The following is a 20,613-nucleotide window of genomic DNA, read 5'->3' as shown; positions in this document are numbered from 1 at the left end:
AGAATGTCCTTCTCTCTGTTTTGTAACAAATTTTTTATTTAAAGTCTATTTTAAAGTCTGTTATTAGGATAACTAGCCCATTCCCTCTTTTGGTAACTTTTTGCGTGGAATATCATTTTTATCCTCTTACTTTCAAGCTATGCATATCCTTAGATCTAAAGAGGGTCTCTTACACACAGTTTTATTTTTTCTTAATTAATTCAGCCAATATATATTTTGACTGAAGTTCTTTGTATGTTCAGGATGATGGATGCAATTTATTGTAGGTCTTGTTAACAAAAGCTTATATACCTGGCAGAGATGATATCAGGGATAATATAACTGAGTTTACGAGTGAGCACAGATCCTAAGTAAAGTCCTATAATATAATCACAACCAGCAGTTACCAGTGTTGGAGAAGGTATAGTGAAACCAGTGACCTTATACACTATTACTGGAAGTGGTGATTGCTCAAGTCTTTCTGGAGAACAACTTTGCAGTATTTATCTAATTTTAAAATATGTAAATTTTTGCCTAGCAATTCTACTTTTGTAAAAAGTACCTGATATTGTATTGGGAAGACATGTGTAGTAGTTTATTAAAATTTTTTTTATAAAAAGAAAAATACAAGGAGACTTGTACATTCATGACATGAACTGTTTTAGATTTTAGTGAACGCATATTGTGAAATACTCTTTAGCAGCTTAACAGTTTAAGATTGCTTGGCGTGGAAACTGCTCCAGGATACATTGTTAAGTCAAAAATCAAGTAGTAGAAAAAGATATACGTTATGATTGTATTATATAACTAACAAGACAATATCATGTATTTGAATATGTGTGTGAATCTCTTGTACTTTTCTTCTGAAGATAGTTTCAGCTATAATTTTCTTATCTTTTTGATCTCATTTGCTCCATGAGCCTAGTCTGCTGATGGCACTGGAGTATGTTAAGGACAAACATGAAAGGACCTAACTACCATTTTTTAAATCTAAACATTTTTTTCTTAGAGATTTTGGAGTAAATACAAAGTAACCTGGTTGTTAGGGTCAATCCTGATATTAATTAAAGATTAGCAAATAGGTAGAGATAAATTTGTCTCTGATATAGGAAAAGAAAGAACCCAAGAACTAAGTACAAGGTAGAATCAACAAATAGAAATGTGTACACAATTAAAAATTTTAAAACAGCAAATTCAAAAATAAGGCTACTCAAAAAAGTAGTACATCAAGATTGTGTACTGATGTATTAATTTGCCTACTCGGCTACTTATTTCACTGTTTGAGTTTGATTGTTATTTTTTAACTGTTCATGTGGGGTTCTTTTAGTTAACAATTAATATATAAGGAATTCCATCCAATCAAATTATTTGATTATATATGGTCTTTTGAGGGGGGAAAGGAGCAGAGTTCTAGCATCCTAGCATTCTCTGCTTTGGAACACTCCTTCCTCCATTTCTTTTAGCAGTCAGCAGAATAGGCTGACACGAGGGAAATGCCTGCCAAGGAACTTTAGAAGGAGGCAGTTTTTAATTAACAGGGGCCAGAGAAGGTGATAACCCCAAGGGGTAGTGAAGAGAAATTAACATGGAAAAGCAGTTCCACGCTTATGTGGGTCCCAAAAGGCCAGCCGTATTAGTGGTGTCTGTTCTGATTGAACTTTTGCTGTGTCTTTTTATTGATTCACTTGTCAGAATCTGACAAAAGGACCACTGCCCGTCAGTTGTTTGCTCAGAGTGGTGGGTTATGGCTGGAAAATGCTTCCTTGTACAGCTGACTGCAGAGCGAGAGCTGTCGTTTTGGTTATCATTTTACAGACATGATTAATGTTGTTGGGCTTTATGTAAGAATTTAGCATGTGTACACACATACAACCTGACAGGCTTATTTACCTTGATTCTTGAGCCTTTTTATTCTTAATTCTTTGCCTGGGTTTGCAGAAAACTCTTTTAATTGTTAAAATATTTAAAAATGCAATTTCAGGAAAATAATTATACTGACTGCTGCAGATGTTTTTTCCCTGCCCTTTACCAAATCCTTGCCTTTTGAAATATTTTAAAAGAATAATATCTTGCAAATAAATATTTCAAGTTTCTCTCCCAAGGATGAAAATGAATAGTAAATAAAGCATGTAAAGATCTTGTGAAATAAGCTCATGTAGTAAAGAGAGGTGAAGGTGGAGGGATTTTCCTTCTTTTATTTTTTTTAACTGCCAAAGATGGTACATTGAGCTGGCAAGCCTAGGGTGGGCCCCAGGAGAGCTTTTGTGCTTTTAGTGCAGTGAGAATGGAAACGTTCTTTAAAATATTTTAAGAACATTTTAAACACTGTGTGGGTCTTTTTGCCTCTGTGAGAACCAAGCTTACTACAGAATTCTATGTAGGTTTATCAGTTCAAGATATGCTTTTTCTAAAACAAAGACAGACTTCCCACACTTTTTAAAAAGATGTGATTATTTTGTCTAAACTCAAATAGTACTGTACTTATTATAAGCTTACTTGAAACATAACATTTATTAAGGTCAAGACCCTGGTGTTGATACATTCTCTAGGGTTTTTGTTTTTTTTTTTCTTTTTCTCCATTTTGTGAGGCTTTGGACCCATTTATAAAGAAGTGATTCAGCCAGAGTTACAGATCACTCACGTCCAAAGTTAATGAGCATCTAGATCTATGCATCTAAATCAGTGGCCGTTAGCAACTACATACAGCAATTGAACACTTGAAATGTGGTCAGTCTGAATTGAGATATGTTGTCAGTGTGAAGTACCAACTGGATTTTATAAATGTATTATAGAAAATAGGATATAAAATACCTCATCAATAACTTTTTATATTGATGATATGTTTATATAATAATATGCTTGATATATTGGGTTAAATATATTATTAAAAATAATGCTACATAATTAAAAAAAATTAAATGTAGCCACTAGAAAATTTAAAATTACATATATGTCTCACATTATCTTTCTATTGGAAGTATTATTTTAGGTAATAGTAAAATTCTCTATTTATTAAGAATTTATTATATGGCATGTGCTATACCAAATACATGGTATGTATTATCTCATGTAATCTAGTAATATCATTGAAATACATGTTATTATTACCTCTCTATAGACAAAGAAGTTTAGGCAAGCAGTATAAGTAACCTGCCTAAGATTATGCAACTATATAAAAATATTGCACTCACCTTTCAATAATTAATTATTTTTGACTATCTATATACTACTGTATGTAAGATATGGTACTATGCATGGGTAATATATTGTAATTAGTTACTCTGTGCTATGTATAGTGCAACTGTAGATGGATTTGGAAGGATTAAAGATTGCCAAATTAATTTTTGCAAACTCTATTTAATTAGGTGTATTAGGTTTTAGTAGATAAAGCCTTGACGTGCTCGCAGAAATTCCTTATATTCCATGGTAGGAAATAATTTAAATGGATCTGTATTTGTAAAAAGTTTGAAGAGAAGACATTATATGAAAGAGATTGACAAGTAGTATTGAATTTAGAGTGAACTCTGATTTCAAATGTAAGGTTTCTGGTCTGTCTATCTTTGGTATAGGAGATAATCAGACAGTAGTTATAAAACTAGATAACTCTCATATTTTCTCCAGAGGTGGAAATATTTTGTGGAACATAGTACACTTCTCAGCCATGTTAAGAGAAAAATTAGCATCAGGAAAAGGAGCAGGGAGGGAGAATGAGAAAAGAGGGAGAATGAGGGAGGCATAGAGAGGTGAATGAAGACTAGTTGTTAACTAACTGCTTATACCACCTGTGGGAACTGACATCTATTAACAGTAGTATCAGAAAAGACTGCTCACTACTAATGACCGAAGAAGTTTCTTGGTCAGAGTAATAAAAATAGAGGAGGTAAAGGAACAGAGGGAAAATACTTTTCTTTTTTTAATTGATTTTCTGCAAATGTAAGGCATGAAAAAAAAAAATAAGGGAGATAACAAACTATTTTGAGATACCTGAACGTTTTTGAATTTTAAGGCATGGTTATTTCTGTAAGCTCTCCGTAAGCATCCAAACAATAGGACAGAACTTTCAGAGTGTTGGGGTTGGGGGGCGGGGTGTGTTGAACAACTGGATTCATTTTACATCTTATAAAAAATTTCACATGCAGGAGGATGGTTCCATTTTTTGACTTTATTCTGCTGTAAGAAGCTGCTATAAAGTTGCTTATATTGTGTGCATTTTAATTTGTTTTTGGTTCATTTTTATACAGTTCATTCTTAGTGAAAGACTTTTTTTTTACTAGTTAGGTGGTCAGAATCATCCTCTTTAAAATAAGTCATGATATTTAGAAGCTTTTAAAATTACATCATTTTTAAAGATTGCATTCACTACCTTACTCACTTTTTTAATTGGGGGTTTAAAAATACTGAGAGTGTTATTTAACTTCTTAAGCAACTCCTTAACTATTTATTTAACTCCTACTTCAACACAAGGCAGCCATATGACTAGTGATGTTATTTGGTTTTCACCATAACAATCTCAGAAATCATTTCCCCCTTTTAAAAATTGGAATGCAACTCAGTTATGTTAAGTAACATTCCCTAGATTTAAAGGCTGGTAAGAGGTGAGCAGGAATTTAAAGCAAAATTCAAATGGAACTTACACTGACTTTCTTTGTTCAGCGCTAATCAATAAGCATTATAAGGACCTTAAATTGTATTAGCCTTGAAATGTGTGGTGCTTCCCCCCAAATCTATAAAAGACCTTAATATTTAACCAGGCTCTCAAAGAAAAAAAATCATTTTCAGTTCCTTCCTCTTTAACCTTCTAGTTTACTCCTCTCCATACCCCCACTTCGCCTTCTCCTTTCTTACTTACTGCTCTTCCCTAAATTCAAATTCTTGAGAAATTTTTATACTCTCCAACATAGCTCCTCTTTCTAGAGTCTTCCCTCTAGAATTCATCATTCATATTACCACATGATTATTTTCCTGAAATATGCATTTGATTATATAATTTCCTTATTTGAAAGTCTTAGGAGTATCTGCTTAGCCTCCTTAGATTTTAAGTTGAGACTCTTGAGGAAGGTATTCACTGCGTCTACCTTTCCAGCCTAAGCTCCCACCTTTCCCTACGGATGCCACCCATCTTCCCACCATATGGAAACTATGCAATGGCTTCTCTATGAGCAATTGGGAATTAAATGTCTGAATCCTCCAGTAGAATACCACTTCACCACATGTGTGTGGTCACAGCCGGAGAGGAATTCATACCAGATCCCTGAAGCCTGAAGGCTTTGTTCACTCTGGTTGCTATCTGATGATTCAGATTCACACCAGACCTTTGAAAGCCCTGAGTTTTACCTGATAGATTCCAGAGAAATGCCTTAAGGAACTTTGGCCTTTTCCGTTTCCAAGTAAAATCTGAAACCACTTCCTGCTGGAAAATGTGAACCTGATCTTGATGGTTTTAACTTCTCTGTGTCATCATTTAGGTCAAGACAATAGATGTTGAGAAAACATTTATTGTTCCTGAAATCAAATCCTAGAAAAAAAAGTATTGACAGATGATATTTTAATTGGTTTGGCCTCTCAAGTGATTAAATAATCATGAAACCTCTTCTGTTTAACAATGGCTTGAGGTCCTTTGTATTCTTGCCTCGAAGTAGAGCAGTTTCTAGCTGGTAACACTGTGATTGATTTTTCCATATCAAATACAATGTTACGGTCTATTGTTTCCATAGCAAACATACAGCATCTGTCTTCGAATTCAGACTGTGATCCTGCACTAGCCAGTATTACTTTATATGACCACATCCTTCCATTACAAGAATGAGTGGATTAATATTGATTTTTTTCCCCTCTTGTCCAAGATTGAAGGTCTATCTTCACAGAAATAATTTACACAGCTGGCATATAAGGATATGCTTACTCTTCCTTACTTTCGTGGTACAGATTATTGCTTCATCTGAAAATTAGATTTTGCTATTTTTAACCCATAAATAGGTTGAAAGGGTAACATGCTTTGCAGCTCCAGCCATTTATGTTGCCATATGTTTCCAATAACATCTTGGAGCTTTTAGAAAACTTTGACCTTTTATTCTGTTCAAAACTTTAGAAAAACCACAAGGAGCTGACAAAAACACATATCACCATGACTTGAATGCAGTATGATTTAGCAAAAACACCAAGAACTCTAAAGCATGTGTATTACCTATTTTATGACTTTGAATTGTTACCCGCAAGCCAAAAATTTACAACAGAATCTCTCTGTTTCGTCCAATTATAATTTACAAAATTTCCACCCACCGAAGCCCCGAAATAAACCTCTTCTCATCTCTGCTCTATTGCTTTAGAACATTTCCTTGCCTCTATAGAATGCCCTCACTGTCCTCTGTTGTTACACTAAACTTACCCACACTTCACAACTTAGATAAAATTTTCGGTTACTCCCTGGAGCTCAATAAAACTGTTCTGGTCCTTGGTGATTTTTCCTTTTATATTCTCCTCTCTCTTTTTTTTTTTTTTTTAAGAATTTATTTATTCATGACAGACAGAGAGAGAGAGAGAGAGAGAGGCAGAGACACAGGCAGAGGAAGAAGCAGGAGGCTTCTGCTTGGAGCCCGACGTGGGACTCGATCCCGGATCTCCAGGATCATGCCCTGGGCCGAAGGCGGCCCTAAACCCCTGGACCACCGGGGCTGCCCTTATACTCTTCTAATGGTAAAGTAAGCACTGTATAAGCATTAACTTGTAATTACATTATCTCTTGTGTTTACTGAATCTGGTCCTGAATACCATTCAGGATACAGTGATCTTCTAGATAAAGTGTGTGAAAGAGTCAAACTACAGAGCGTGGCAAACACTAGCTATATCTGAATTTGTTCTGTTTTATTTCCTTAGTATCTCACCTAGTATCACGTGAGGCTAGTGTTAATTGGGAGCTGCAAATTGCAACTGGGTGGAGTTCCTTGTTCCACCTCTAGCAAAGTTGAAAGATTAAATTTGAGAATTAAAGAACCTGAGTTCCAGCTCTGGTTTCACTACTATCAATTGTATTACCTTGAGCAAATTAATGACCATTTGGGGATTCAGATTCTTTGCTTAGAAGTGATGTCGTTGTGCCTGTTTACCCACAAAGAGCTGTTTTTCCTTTTATACTCTCAGTCCAAAAATCCATGTAAGGGATCCTGCACTAAACTGTGTACTGTGACCCTGCCTCCCATTTTCATGGTGATGGGAGTAGAAATACATTCCTGACTTGGGCTGAGCCAATCAGATTATTGCTTTGGAGAAGGAAACTTTCTCTTTCTCGGTTTGTATACTAATTTTACTGAAGTATAGTTTTCAGTCACTTCCTGACAAACAGTTCCTTGTATGCTTAAATGCATCTTTGTTCTACCTTCACACTTGATTGAAAGTTTGATTTGGCATAGAATTGTAGGATGAAAAGAATTATCTCTCAGAATTTTGAAAGCACAGCTCTATTATCTTCTAGCTTTTGTGATGCTGTTGAAAATCTGATTCACATTTCTTTGTGTTTCTTTTTTCCTTTACTTTTTTATTAATGCAATTTTCTTCTGACTCTAAGGATATTTATTTTAGCTTTAACAAAATTCAAGTTTGTTGAGTTTCTTGGATTTAGGCAAGATGTTTATATTCATGTCTTCATCAAATAGGGAAAAATTTTGGTTATTATTTCTTTAAATAACTTCTCTGACCCTTTCTCTCTCTCTTCTCCTTCTGGGCTTCCCCCATGCATATGTTAGTTGTCTTGATCATGTACTTAGTACAAGTCCCTTAAACTCTATTCACTTTTCTTAAATCTTTTTTCTTTTTGTTTCTCAGACTTAATAATTTCATTTGTTCTATCTTCAAGTTCACTGATTCTTTCTTCTGAATGCTTACAGCTACCTTTAAATCCTTCTAGTAATTTTTTAATTTCTTACTGTATTTTTTAGTTCTAAAATTTCTTTATTTCTTTTTAAGTTTTCTCCCCCTGTCTCTATTGATATTTCAGTTTTGTTCATACATCATTTTCTTTACTTTTTCTACATCTATCTTTAGCTCTTTGAAGATCTATACAGTAGTTATTTTAAAGCCTTTGTGTAGTAGGTCCTCTAGTTGGTTTTTCTTACCGATGATTTCTATTGCCATACTTTCCCATTTCTTTGTATACCTTTTGTTTTGTTCTAATTTTTTCTTAAGATTTTATTTATTTATTTATTCATGAGAGACACAGAGAGGCAGAGACACAGGCAGGGGGAGAAGCAGGCTACATGCAGGGAGCCCGTTGTGGGACTCCATCCAGGGTCTCCAGGATCACGCTCTGGGCTGAAGGCGGGGCTAAACCCCTGAGCTACCGAAGCTGCCCTACCTTTTGTTTTTTATTTTTGTTTTGCTTTTTGGTCAATAACTGGTCATTTGCATCTAATAACGTGGTAATCTCTGGTAATCAGATTCTCTCCTTCCCTAGGGCTTGCTGTTTTTCATTTCTACTTTGATTTGGTTGTTGTAGGCTAGCTGCAGTCTAAGGATAGCCTGATGTGCAAACTCAAGATCCTCTCGGGGTTTTTTCTGAGACTGACTTTCCCAGAGTATGCACAGTGACCTTCTAATTTCCTCTGTATATGCAAGTGCTTTTGAATATCCTAGCCATTAATGTCTGGTTTCTAAAAGGAGAGCAAGGGGCACCTGGATAGGTCAGCGGTTGAGCGTCTGCCTCTGGCTCAGGTCCTGATCCCAGGATCCTGGAATCGAGTCCCATGTCTGGCTCCCTGCATGGGGCCTGCTTCTCCCTCTGCCTGTGTCTCTGCCTATGTCTATGCCTCTCTCTCTCTCTCTGTGTCTCTCATGAATGAATAGATAAAATCTTAAAAAAAAAATAAAAGGAGAGCAAAACGAAAAATCAAGGCAGGGGATTGGAGGGAGGGAAAAAGTGCCATCCATTTAAATACCCTAGAAGCCCCTTCAGCAAAGGGCATGAGGGGTGAAGTGCATCCTATACCAAGTTGCCTATCATAGGGCTGATGGAGGACAGGCACCCACTGCTGAGCTGAGACTGAAATTAACTTCAGCTTATCCCCTAGGTTTTCCCTTGGAATTTACAAGGCTCCTATGGACTCCCAGTTCTAACATAGCTGCATTAGATAGATTCTTGCAGTATACTTGTTGTCTAGGTGGGGAGACAGATATCTGGTCTAGTCTACCATCCTCTCAGAATTCTCTCTGTAAAATAAATGTACATATTTATTTAATCCTTATTTTCAGCCACATGCCAAAACCTCTTTGTAAGGCACATGATGTTCCTGAATCTTCAACTTCCTATTTTCTTTTCTTTTTTAAAATATTTTATTTATTTAACTGACACATAGAGGGAGAGAGAGAGAGAGAGAGCACAAGCAGGAGAAGCAGCAGGCAGAGGGGGAAGCAGACTCCCCGTTGAGCAGGGACCCGCTCCCCCCAGGACCCTGACATCATGACCTGAGCCAAAGGCAGACTCATAATCAACTAAGCCTCCCAGGTGTCCCTTAAACTTCCTATTTTCACATTCTCCAATCTCAATACCCCACCCTAGAGGAACATGTGGAACTAGGAGAAAAAAAAAAGCTTAGTTATCTATCTATGTGCAAATGGAATAGAGTTATTCAACTACTTTTAATATAGGTTTTCAGATATTCTCTGTTTATCCCAGTCTATTGGTCAAAGTGCTAAACTTGTCAGTTAGTTTTTAGAGAAAATTGGGTCATTTATGGTGAGTGTTGCCCTTCTCCTGGCTCTAAAATTTTAAGTTTTCTCACTGTGCTTAGTTATCACTTCACCATTTGCTTCCCATCTTTCAAAAATTGGTTGAAATAAATTCATCTTCCATTTTCCTCTCTATTGTTTTTCTGTCTTTGTTGACTTATAATGTAACAATGCCATTTTTTATTATTATACTACTTTTTTATTAGGTTTTGTTGGGGAAGAAAAGATGTGATCCCTTTGACATATTTGTTGCCTTTGCAACATGTGATCCCTTTGCAACATTAAACTGGAAGTGGGACTTGGGAATATGGATAATTAATAAGCATCCTAAGTGATTCCATTTCACACTTGTTTGAAAAAAAATTGCTTCAGAGGAGAAACAGACATGAATTGGGAGATATTGGTTCAGAGAAAAAGATAGACATGAAACAAAAAATTATATTTCCTGAAGTGAGTGCTTGCATAGAGGTGTATATGTTGCTATGGGAGCAAATGATGTTGGGGGGAAGCAGTGTAAGATTGGGAATGGATCTTTCCTTAGGTGGTAAGGTTTCAAGGGCAAGTATAATCCAGCCAACTGAGAAGTCCAGTAAGTAGGCTGAAGAAAGGAAAGAGTAGATGACAGACTGGAGATACACAACTCATTAGAGACATTTAATGATATTTGGTATGGATGCAGCACAGATGAGGTTGGCAGTAAGGAGGCAGTAATGATAGTAGTGGTAACAGGCCAAAATGTAGGAGTGTTGTCAAAAGATCTAAAACAGGTAAGGACAGTTACTAGCTACAGTGTATGAACAGACGATAGAAAGAGCAAGGAAAAAGAAAAATGTAAACCTAAGTATAGAAAAGATCAACCAAAAGCCTCTTGCTATCACCAACATACGGGTTGATGATGTCATAAGCTAAGATGATGAAAAAGCCTAACTGGATAAATGGGTGACAAATATTTGGGAGGAAGAATCAGTAAGGTTAGGGACAAGTATGTAAAGAAATAAAAAGGGGAATAGCAATGATGTCTTCCAGGTTTTGATTTTAGAGAACCGTGTGGCTGACACCATTCATTCTGAAAAAGAAACAGATTTTTAAGAGGAGTGGCAGAGAGCTAAAGGAGATTAAATTTGGAGGTTGGTTTTTATGATGTGAGATATCTAGTAGAAATGTCCAATCATCGGTTTGGATTAAAATTTAGGAGAGAGTTTGGGCTGGAGGTCATTAGTTTATATGTCAAAATTGAAGAGTAAAAATTTCCCTGGAGAGATTATAAAAGCAGAGTAATAACAGCTACCAGCTATTAAATATTTATTATGTGGCATTCATAGTTGTGAGTGTTTAATGCTAAAAACAACCTTACAAGAAAACTGCTTCCCATTTTATTACAGAGAAAACAAGGGCTTGAAGGACTAAGCTGCTTTCTGTGGGCCCCCTAATAAGCTTGTGAAGGAGCCAAGAGGTAAGCCTAGGTTTTGCCTAATTCTGAAGTATATTCTCCATCCACTTGAGTCCCTTCAAAAATGAAAGTAGTTAAGTTGAAGATGAAATTCATTTAAAGGCCAGGCATATGAAAGGAATCCCTGAAAGTTAATGATACGGAGAAGCTCTATTGGTAGAGGAATACTAAAATCATGGAATCTAATAGAAAAAAGAAATTCAAGCAGTTAACAGTGGCAAGCACCATGGAAAGTTAAAATAAAACAAAAGAAAATTATCAATTGGATTTTTCCAGGAAGAAGCCATTGTTGACTTTGGTGAGAGCCAAGTCTGCAGTTTGCTAGAAGCTGAAGCACTTCGCTGTGGATTGTTAAATAGAAGAGCAGTGAAGACATAGAAACAGTTAATTCGAGATGTCAGTCTGTGTAGTTGAGGTGAGATGAAGGATTCTTGTAGGGGTAAGGGATGGTAGAAGGATAATAAGAAAGAGACTAGAGCATGTCTAGATGGTAATTAGAAAGAGTAAACAACCAACAGTGAATTTGGAAAGAAAGGGAATAATTTATAAACTACTGTTCCTGAAGGATTCCACCCTAGCAATGGAGTAGAAATTTATTCTTAAACTTGTACAATTGAAAAAAAAATGTTTTTCTGGTTATAAATGTTATTTTGCCTTCTTTAGAAAATTTAAAATACAAACATATAGAAATTAGAATCTAATCTAACGGCCTTTGGAAGTTGCTTAGTCTTTCAGCTTTTAAAAATTAACCTATAATAACCTATAAACATGTATATCTATTACTTAAAATGGAACTATGATGTTAATACTGATCTATAAACAGATTTTTTTTTACCTTTGAACAATATATCATGGCTAGACATCTCTCCATGTTAGTTAGTACTAAGAAGCAGTATCAACCTTTTAATGGCTTCATAATATTCCACTGTAGGATATTGTGTTAGTCCATTTGGGCTACTGTAACAAAAATACCGTAGACTATCCAGACTAAAAGAACAGAAATTTATTTCTCACAGTTCTGGAGGCTGGAAGCCTAAGAACAAAGTGACAGCTTCCTTACAATTCTCAGTTTCCTTACACAGTGGAAAGAACTAGGAAGGCTCTCCAAGGCCTTTTTTGAATGTACCCATGCCATTCATGAGGACTCCACCCTCTTGACCTAATCAGTATCCAAAGGCCCCAACTCCAAATACTATCACAATGGGGATTAGGCTTCTCAATGCCTGAATTTTGAGTGGGCACAAACATTCAATCTGTAGTAGGTATATTTAATTGATTGCTTATTAATGGACATACATATAGGTTTTGACATTTTCTATTAAAAAACGCAGTAACTACATTATACTATGATCCTTTTCTTTTCTTGAAATACCTTTCTAAAAATATAACAGCTGGGCCAAAGAACAAGAAGATCATAATTGTTAACACATTGACAGATTGGTCTAATCCCTATTCTCACCATCAGCACATGGGTTAGAAAATTTCCTTCAAGGAATGAGTGGTTAGGAATGAAAGAAGATTGTAAATGAAGACACAATTTTATGGTTTGGGCAAAGAAAACTGACAGACCATATTGTCCATTTCTTATCCTCCCTTCCCCCTTCCACTATACTTTCTCATTTCTCTGAATTAGAGGCAGAGCTTTGTGCTTACACTAAAGATGGAGGAAATGCCATAAGGTTTTGAAGAGAATGGAGACTACTTGAAATAGTGACTATGAGGAAAGGAAGAGAGCTGAGTGGATCTTGAAGGAAATCTGGTAGCACTGAGACCCCACTGGTTGTCAAAGACCATCAGATTGTACTCATGGTAATCTATCAGATCATATGATCTTTTTTTCCAACAACTCTGTCGCCAGTGCAGAGAATGTGCATAATTTTTTTAGGTGGGCCCAGTCAAGGGACAGAGAAGTAAGGAGTAGTAGAACTAATGGACAATGGGATCCAGGCTGGATAAAAAAAAATAAGAGAAAACTCTCAGAAAGAAGTATATAGATTTAGAAAAATTATAGTACTAACTGCTTGGTAGTGTTCCACCTATTTGAATTACAGTAGTTTCACAGGCAATGTCTTCTGTATATTGTTTATATATTACTGTTTATACACCTGCTTCCATTTATAAAACCATGCTCTAAGAAGTATCCCTACCAAACTGCAAATAATCAATTTACTGAATGACTTGTGGATCACCTAGCAAGTTAGTATTTGCATTGCCCCTTTCTCCATATATGTTTCCATTTCTAGCCATTTGACCATGACATGCATACATGCTGATTTGTGTAGGTACAGCCTCATTGCAGTTGAAGATCGGCCAGCCTTCAAGAAAAATGCTTGTTTAGAGCCATAATACTGAAGCTAATTAGTTTTATTATAGAAGTTAAAACAATGAAAATTATATTGCTCTGATAAGTTTATATGACCAGGTTTTTATAAATATCTTCGAGGGTCATATCAACAAGCACTATCTTCATAAACTGTCATAACAGAACTTTCTTCTGATAAAATGTAGTTCATGATACCCAGTGTTTCATGGGCTACTTGAATTTCTGTGTGTAGCAAAATGACTTGAAGTTATACATTACTTTGCTTAAATGGTTCCAATTCCTATGAATTACTAAAATTAATTAATACAATCCATTGTGGCATATCTAAGCTTGACTCCTTACTTGAACTTAGCATCAGCTCACACTTTTACAAATTATCCAGCTAAATATGTAAATTAAGAAGATGAAATTAAAGTCCTTTTTTTCTCTTTCAAGATATAAATTCTTTCACAATCAATTTCTTTCTTCCCATTTGGTGTTAAAACCCTGTTGCTCTAACCGGTGTATCTGAGAATTTAAAGGAAGCTCACTAATAGTCTTGTTTTTTTTTTAAGATTTATTTATTTATTCATGATAGACAGAGAGAGAAAGAGAGAGAGAGAGAGAGAGAGAGAGAGAGGCAGAGACACAGGAGGAAGGAGAAGCAGGCTCCATGCCAGGAGCCCGACGCGGGACTCAATCCTGGGACTCCAGGATTGCGCCCTGGGCAAAAGGCAGGTGCTAAACTGCTGAGCCACCCAGGGATCCCCAATAGTCTTGTTTTATTTATTCTTGGAAAATATCATCTAAAAGATTTAGTGTGTCACTGGAATTAATGTATAGGACATGAAATATACTTTCATGTATCCTTGAAGAGAGATTTTTTTCAAAGTGCTTTTCTTTTAATAATTATCAATCAATATCTACATATTGTATAGAACTCTATGAGGCATGGCAAGTGGAATGGTGTCTATGGCAGTCCTGAGCCCTTTATTATTTGTGTTTATAGTCTAGGAGGTCTAAGGTGATATTAGGTAGGATCCTGTTATTAAATAAAGATGCTCTATGAACTCCTAGACAGGCTTCCACCTGGGCTACTGTGGGCAGGGAAGGAAATCTCATACCAGAGATATATATGAATCCTTGGTGTCTCCCAGCTGGAATAGATTTGTTCTAAGGGCTCAGTGTTGGGTCCCTACTATTGATATATGAGACATTCAACAGTGGCAGCAAGCAGATCAGCATTGATGAGAAGTATCCATGATTCTGGACATGTGCATAGCCTCCATCCTTGCTATCATGGTTTTTCTCCTCAAGAACACTTGTGCCAACACCAGGGTGGCTGATATCCATTGTATAGAACCTTCTTTTGGTAGATGTCCTCTGTTGAGAATTGACATGACACATATTGGCATGCTTAGCTTCTGTTCCTGCAGATGCACCCATATTCTTCTACCCCATATTCCTTGTCTTTCACTTTACAATCTTGTTCCTTTCAGGCCCTGACCAAGCTATTTGCCACTACCTTTGAGTCTATGCCCATCTTTACCTGAGACCATTTCTCCCTCTACATCAAGTCACTGAGTAGGTATGTTACTCAAAACTCTGTCCACTAGGAAGATTTCCCCTCTTATTTCAGGGACTGCCATGAGTATGGCTATAGTGTGGTATCTGTCCATTTTTAGGTTGCATAAACATAGTAGCTGGCTATTGCAATGAAGTTTTCTCCTCCATTAGTGAGTCAAATTTTAGGTGTTTGAGAGTGCTACTAATCTCTCCCATCCACCTAAAATGCACTATTACTCTTCTGATTTACAACCTTGGCCAATCTGGGGCACTTTGAAAATGCATCTTAACTCACAGTTTAAGAGATCACTGTGAAGATTCTTCCAGCTGCCTGATTTCCCCTACACAATTTTGCACCCAGGGTAGGTCTACAGACCCACTGAGAGATAAAGTGATACTAGGACTTCATTTTATTAGGAAGGCTGTAATGGTATTTGGAGTTTCCTAATACCAGCATCAGCTCAGACTTTGTATTTAATATTCCCACAAGACTGTGTATTCTTCTTTTACCCAATGTACATTTCCTCTGGTAAATTGCCACAGGCCCTGTTTAGGAGTAAAGGAACTATATATGCTTGATATTGCATGTAGGTTTCTTCCTTTAAAGTACCTGGTTTCCCATTCATTTGTTGGGCTGTGAATTGAGACTGGATTAATGTGATTTTTCCATTGTAGCCACTGACATGAGCCTTCTGGACACCCTTTCTTGATGTTTTTGGACATATAAGTGGTCTTCTAGCAGCATGTCATCACTAGCTCCAATGATCCTTGCCATAAGTCTAAATCCAGAGGATGTTGCCTCATCACTGAATCCTCCAGTCCAGTGTTATATCCCACCTTCCCTGCTCTAGCACCCTTTAAGATTTCCTCCATGTATTTTTGGCTGGTTCTCCCAGTATACATTATATATCCAGTTCTCTCATGCTGAATAATTCCTTTCTTTGAGTATTTAGGACAGTTCTCTCCTACTTGAGCACTGTTGAGGCATTATCTTATTGCTCTAATAGCAAAGAGGAGAGATGGGGACATACTTTGAGAAGACAAGTGCCATATTACAAAGCTTTTGATCCAGCTGAGAGCTTTGCAAATCTCTAGACAGTGGGGGACAGGTATCCTATTAAGAAGAGACCACTATGGATGACTTTTAGTTGTTACATTGTAATATGAGTTCATAGTTGGCTGATCTGTGTTCTTCCATTAGAGCATCTATGTCTTTTAACAAAAGTCAATAAGTAATTCCATATTGTCAAAGATCAGGCTCTAGAGCTACTGCATACATCAGTGCACCCCCTTCCACCAGTACCCTGACAGCACTACAGATTATCAGGCTCCCAGACCATAGGCTGTTTCATCCCACCACTTAATACTAGCAGCAACCTGGCTTGGAATTAATACAATTCTAGAATCCTATTCTGTAGGACAGTTTCCTAGAATCAGCTTTCTTAAGTTGGGCACCAAGAAACTGACTCTGAGCCAAGGTGCAAGTGGTTTATCTGGGATGTAATCTTAGAATCCACCAGTAGACAAATAAAAAAGCAAGACAAAGAAGCCAATCAGAGAATGCTATTGAGTGTGCTATCGCCATAGCCACTTGAGGCAATTACACTATAGTTTGTAGGGTTCTTGTAGAACATGCCTCAAAGTTATCCCACCCTAGAGGGGTGGAAGATGGGCTATTTATGCATAAACACATGCAGTCTGTGGACAAGGGTTCTGTCAGGAATGTTAACAGTAACTTCCCAGCACTGTTTACCTACCTACATGCAGGCAGAGTCCCAGGTACTTCCCACGAGATTGTATTACTTATATGGAAGCAATAATGGTAATGGTACAGGCATAGGAGATGGACCGTGTGTGCTCTAAGCAAGGGTATAAGTGAAGCCAAGAGCCATAAAGAGATGAAAGAGAAGAGTCCTTCAGAACACAGATAAATGCATCATCTTTACCTGGGGAAGTTGTTTTTTCACCTTGTTAACAAAGTTAAATACTCTAGTCTTTATGAAGATATAGGTACACTTATAGGTTTGATGTCAGGTCAAATGATGCTTTTGTTTTCTCTTTGAAACGATATTCATGTAATATGCTGTAAGCATAAGAAAAGGAACATTTCAGATTTTAGGAGGTTAGGATATTTTTTAAGGACTTTTTAAAAAAGAATTTATTTATTAATGAGAGACACACACAGAGAGAGGCAGAGACACAGAGGGAGAAGCAGGCTCCCTGTGGGGAACCTGATACAGGTCTCCATCCCAGAATCCCAGGATTCCAGGATCACGCCCTGAGCCAAAGGCAGATGCTCAACTACTGAGCCACCCAGGTACCCCAGAATATTTTTTTTTAAGCTGATACACAGAAGGGAAAGAACTAAAAAAAATTTTTTTAATTGAATTGCTAGGTAATTTTATAGGACAAATTGAGAACATTAAGCATCATTTTGTTTTTTCTCTAGCATTAATACAGCAGGCTAGTATAGGCTTTGAAGATAGTTACTCTGTGTTGGACCTCCTGTAGGTGGGTCAGTAGATGAATGGACACAGGAAAAAGGACGTTGTTAAAACAAAAAGAGGTTGAAGAAACATATTGTATAATCTGGATTAAGCAGAAAATGAAGAGAAAACTGCATGGTGTCTGATAGAATGAAAATAAAAGATTTCAATGCAGCCATGGATCTGGTATTTTGGGCATGCTTAAGTAAGAGAGCCCTTACTATGTCACACATGACAGATTAAAATTATGTTATTTTGGTTCCTATGAATAGGAAATTGGGCAAGAACAAATGAGAACAATTCTAAAAAACAGGAAAGGTGAGACATTCATTAGGAATGACTAAACCCGACTTAAAGATTGAACATCGCAAAGGGAAAAATATAAATCTAAATGAATGGCATATCCCAAACACAATGATTCCAAATACTGACACCAAATTGGTTCTCTTTAAATTTATGTCGGTGTGCATGTGCATTTTTTTCAAAAATTTGCCACATTCATTAGTTATATGAGGGCGGATAGATGTGACAAAATACAAATGTGAGATTTTTATTATGTTTATGATGTACATGTAGTACTTAGTCAGTACCTGGAATCAAAAGCCTGAGGCACACCTAGAAGGAATACATAGAATCTGAAAGGTACATAAAGAAAAACAAAAGCATCTTGAAATGTTTTGTGATAAGGAGCCATCTATATTATCATATAGTAGAGAAGTGCTATGTCAGAGAGGCAGTCAGGAATTGGAGCACTTGACAGTGACAATTCAGGGCAAGTCAATGGGTCATGCTAGGGGGGCCAGCATGCTGGTTGGAGGAAATTTCTGAGGAAGGGGAATAGGAAGCAGCTTGGACAGAGGCCTGATGGGCAGTATAATAGTAGGACATGCCCAGGAAGTGAAGGGAAAAGAACCGCAAAGTGACGTTACTGGAGAGATGGGTATCAAGAACACTGTCATGGTGTCCCCTGATACCTTGACTATAAGACAAGATCTCCTTCAGCTTGGAGACGTCATACATTATTCTTGCTGGAGTAGGTGTAGATCCAAATAACAGGGGGCTCATTGCTTGCTGGTGAGAACAGGAGATTGAGTGTCCATGGGAGGATATGGGAATGAGATGAACAACAACAAAAAACCCAGATTTTTGCAGGTGAAGTTGGATGAGTGAACATGGTCTTTCTGTTGAATGTATACCAGTAAGAATTGAATTTAAAATACCCCATATTTGGAAACAAAGAGAAGAAGCAGAGGCTCCATTTAGGGGATTTCCGTAGAAAGCTCTCTAGCCACACAAGAGGAAATATTAAATTCTAAGCAGCTTCGATAACAACTTTAAGATCAATGACCAGTCCAAGAGAATAACCTTTTTGTGGTATTGAGGAATAAAGTGGGACTTAAAAGGGATTTTTTCACTGGAGAATCAGGGAAAGATACAGCCAGGAACTGGTAGTTAATCAAGAGATGAATGAATAAGTAAGAATAAACAAAGTGACTAGACATTGTAATAAGGGAAGAGTCAGTGAAATGAAGATTCTAAAGCTGAGGCTCTTCACCTGAAGTCCATGGACCCTCGAGATGTCTGTGGAGGGAATTCAGGTGGTTAGTGGACTTGATCTAACTTTCCCTAATTGCTAAGTAGAATTTAGCCTTTCTTTCAACCATGAATATAGACAATAAGTAATAGGAATAATAGCAACACCTACTTCAGAACTGCCCTGGCTCTTTTGACCCACCACTAGATCTCTCATTTAACACATTAATAGACAAATACATATGTGAGTACATCCCAGAGTACTTTTTGAAAATAAATATTAAAAACAATATTGTAGGGCAGCCCGGGTGGCTCAGTGGTTTAGCGCCGCCTTCAGCCCAGGGCCTGATCCTGGGACTAGGGATCGAGTCCCATGTTGGGCTCCCTGCGTGGAGCCTGCTTCTCCCTCTGCCTCTCTCTCTCTCTCTCTCTCTCTGTCTCATGAATAAATAAACAAAATCTTTTGAAAAAAAACCCAATATTGTACTTTGTTTCTGTTGTGCCCAAGATTGCGAATCTGAGAAACCACCAAGGAGCCGACACCAATGCAAACACACGAGGGTTTATTTACAAGCTCAAGCTTGGGTCCAAGTGTACCCGACACAGCGGAGCAGGGACTTGGACCCTGAGGCTAAGAGGCGTAGCAGCTTTATAGGGGCCAGTGGCCCATGGGATACGCAGAAAGTTGTACAGTCATGTCAGTCCACACGCAGGTGGCCAATTGAATTACATCTTACCCTATAGTATCCATTTGAGCTGGCCTATTACTTTGGTCAGAATTGGCGCACAGTTTTGGCGGGCACAAGGCAGGGTTACATTGTTATGAGCCGATTTCCGATTAGGGTGTGCCCAGTGGCTTGACTAGGGTGGGGGCAGCGCCTTAAGCAATAAGCAGGTCATGTGGGGGTGATACAGGAGGTGGCGGGTGTAGCACAAAATGGAGTTAGTCCTGCTCTGCTTGTCCAGGGGTAGGGGATTTTTGTTAAATTTCCTGGGTCCCACATTCCCCCCTTTTTCAGAGGATCCTATGCAGGACCCAATCCTGGGTCCAGGTTGCTCTTAGAGTGAGCCAGGGGGAATGATTAAACCAGGATTCTAACCAACCTTGTTGCTGTTCTCGCTCCCATTTACTTTCCAGCGAAGAAGCAACATCCTACGTTAAGGCAGCACATAACCATCCCCCACACACCCTTTGTTGTAAGACTAAGTCTAATCCCCTTCTATTTTGAACTCCCTCAGACGAGGGAGTCTTGGAGATGCGAAATAAGTGAGAACAGCGCAGTCTTAGCTTTAGGGGATTGTCCTTGTCCGGTTGGCTTTTCCATTCTGGAACAAAGTCCTTGAGAACGTGTGGGTCAGCTGGCCGGACGTGGGTGCAGTGGACCCAGGGAGTAATCCCGTCGACCTTGAGAGCGGTGGGAGTGGTCAGGATCACGGTGTAAGGTCCCTTCCAGCGAGGTTGAAGTGTCCAGTGTTGGTATCTCCACACCTACACCCAGTCACCTGGCCGATATCGATGGGGATCGGGGGTGGCCCAGTCTCATAGAGGGCCCTCAGCTTAGGCCACACCTGCTCATGGG

The 20,613-nt window shown here is 37.8% G+C and overlaps 1 long non-coding RNA gene across 2 annotated transcripts in view; it reads left to right on the top strand.

Moving 5' to 3' along the window:
• LOC140640870 (uncharacterized) overlaps positions 1-13,554 on the top strand; it is a 76,425-nt gene extending 62,871 nt beyond the window's left edge. For both annotated transcript variants that reach the window (XR_012037473.1, XR_012037472.1), the window contains 3 exons: positions 6,483-6,677; positions 11,079-11,149; positions 12,780-13,554. This is a non-coding gene — a long non-coding RNA (uncharacterized lncRNA). The remainder of the gene's footprint in view (positions 1-6,482; positions 6,678-11,078; positions 11,150-12,779) is intronic.
• Positions 13,555-20,613: the final 7,059 nt, after the last annotated feature.

This window comes from Canis lupus, chromosome 10 (genome assembly GCF_048164855.1).
Source record: "Canis lupus baileyi chromosome 10, mCanLup2.hap1, whole genome shotgun sequence".
Taxonomy (NCBI): Eukaryota; Metazoa; Chordata; class Mammalia; order Carnivora; family Canidae; genus Canis; species Canis lupus.
The sequence above is the reverse complement of the archived record's forward strand: the minus strand, read 5'-3'. Positions and strand labels throughout refer to the sequence as shown.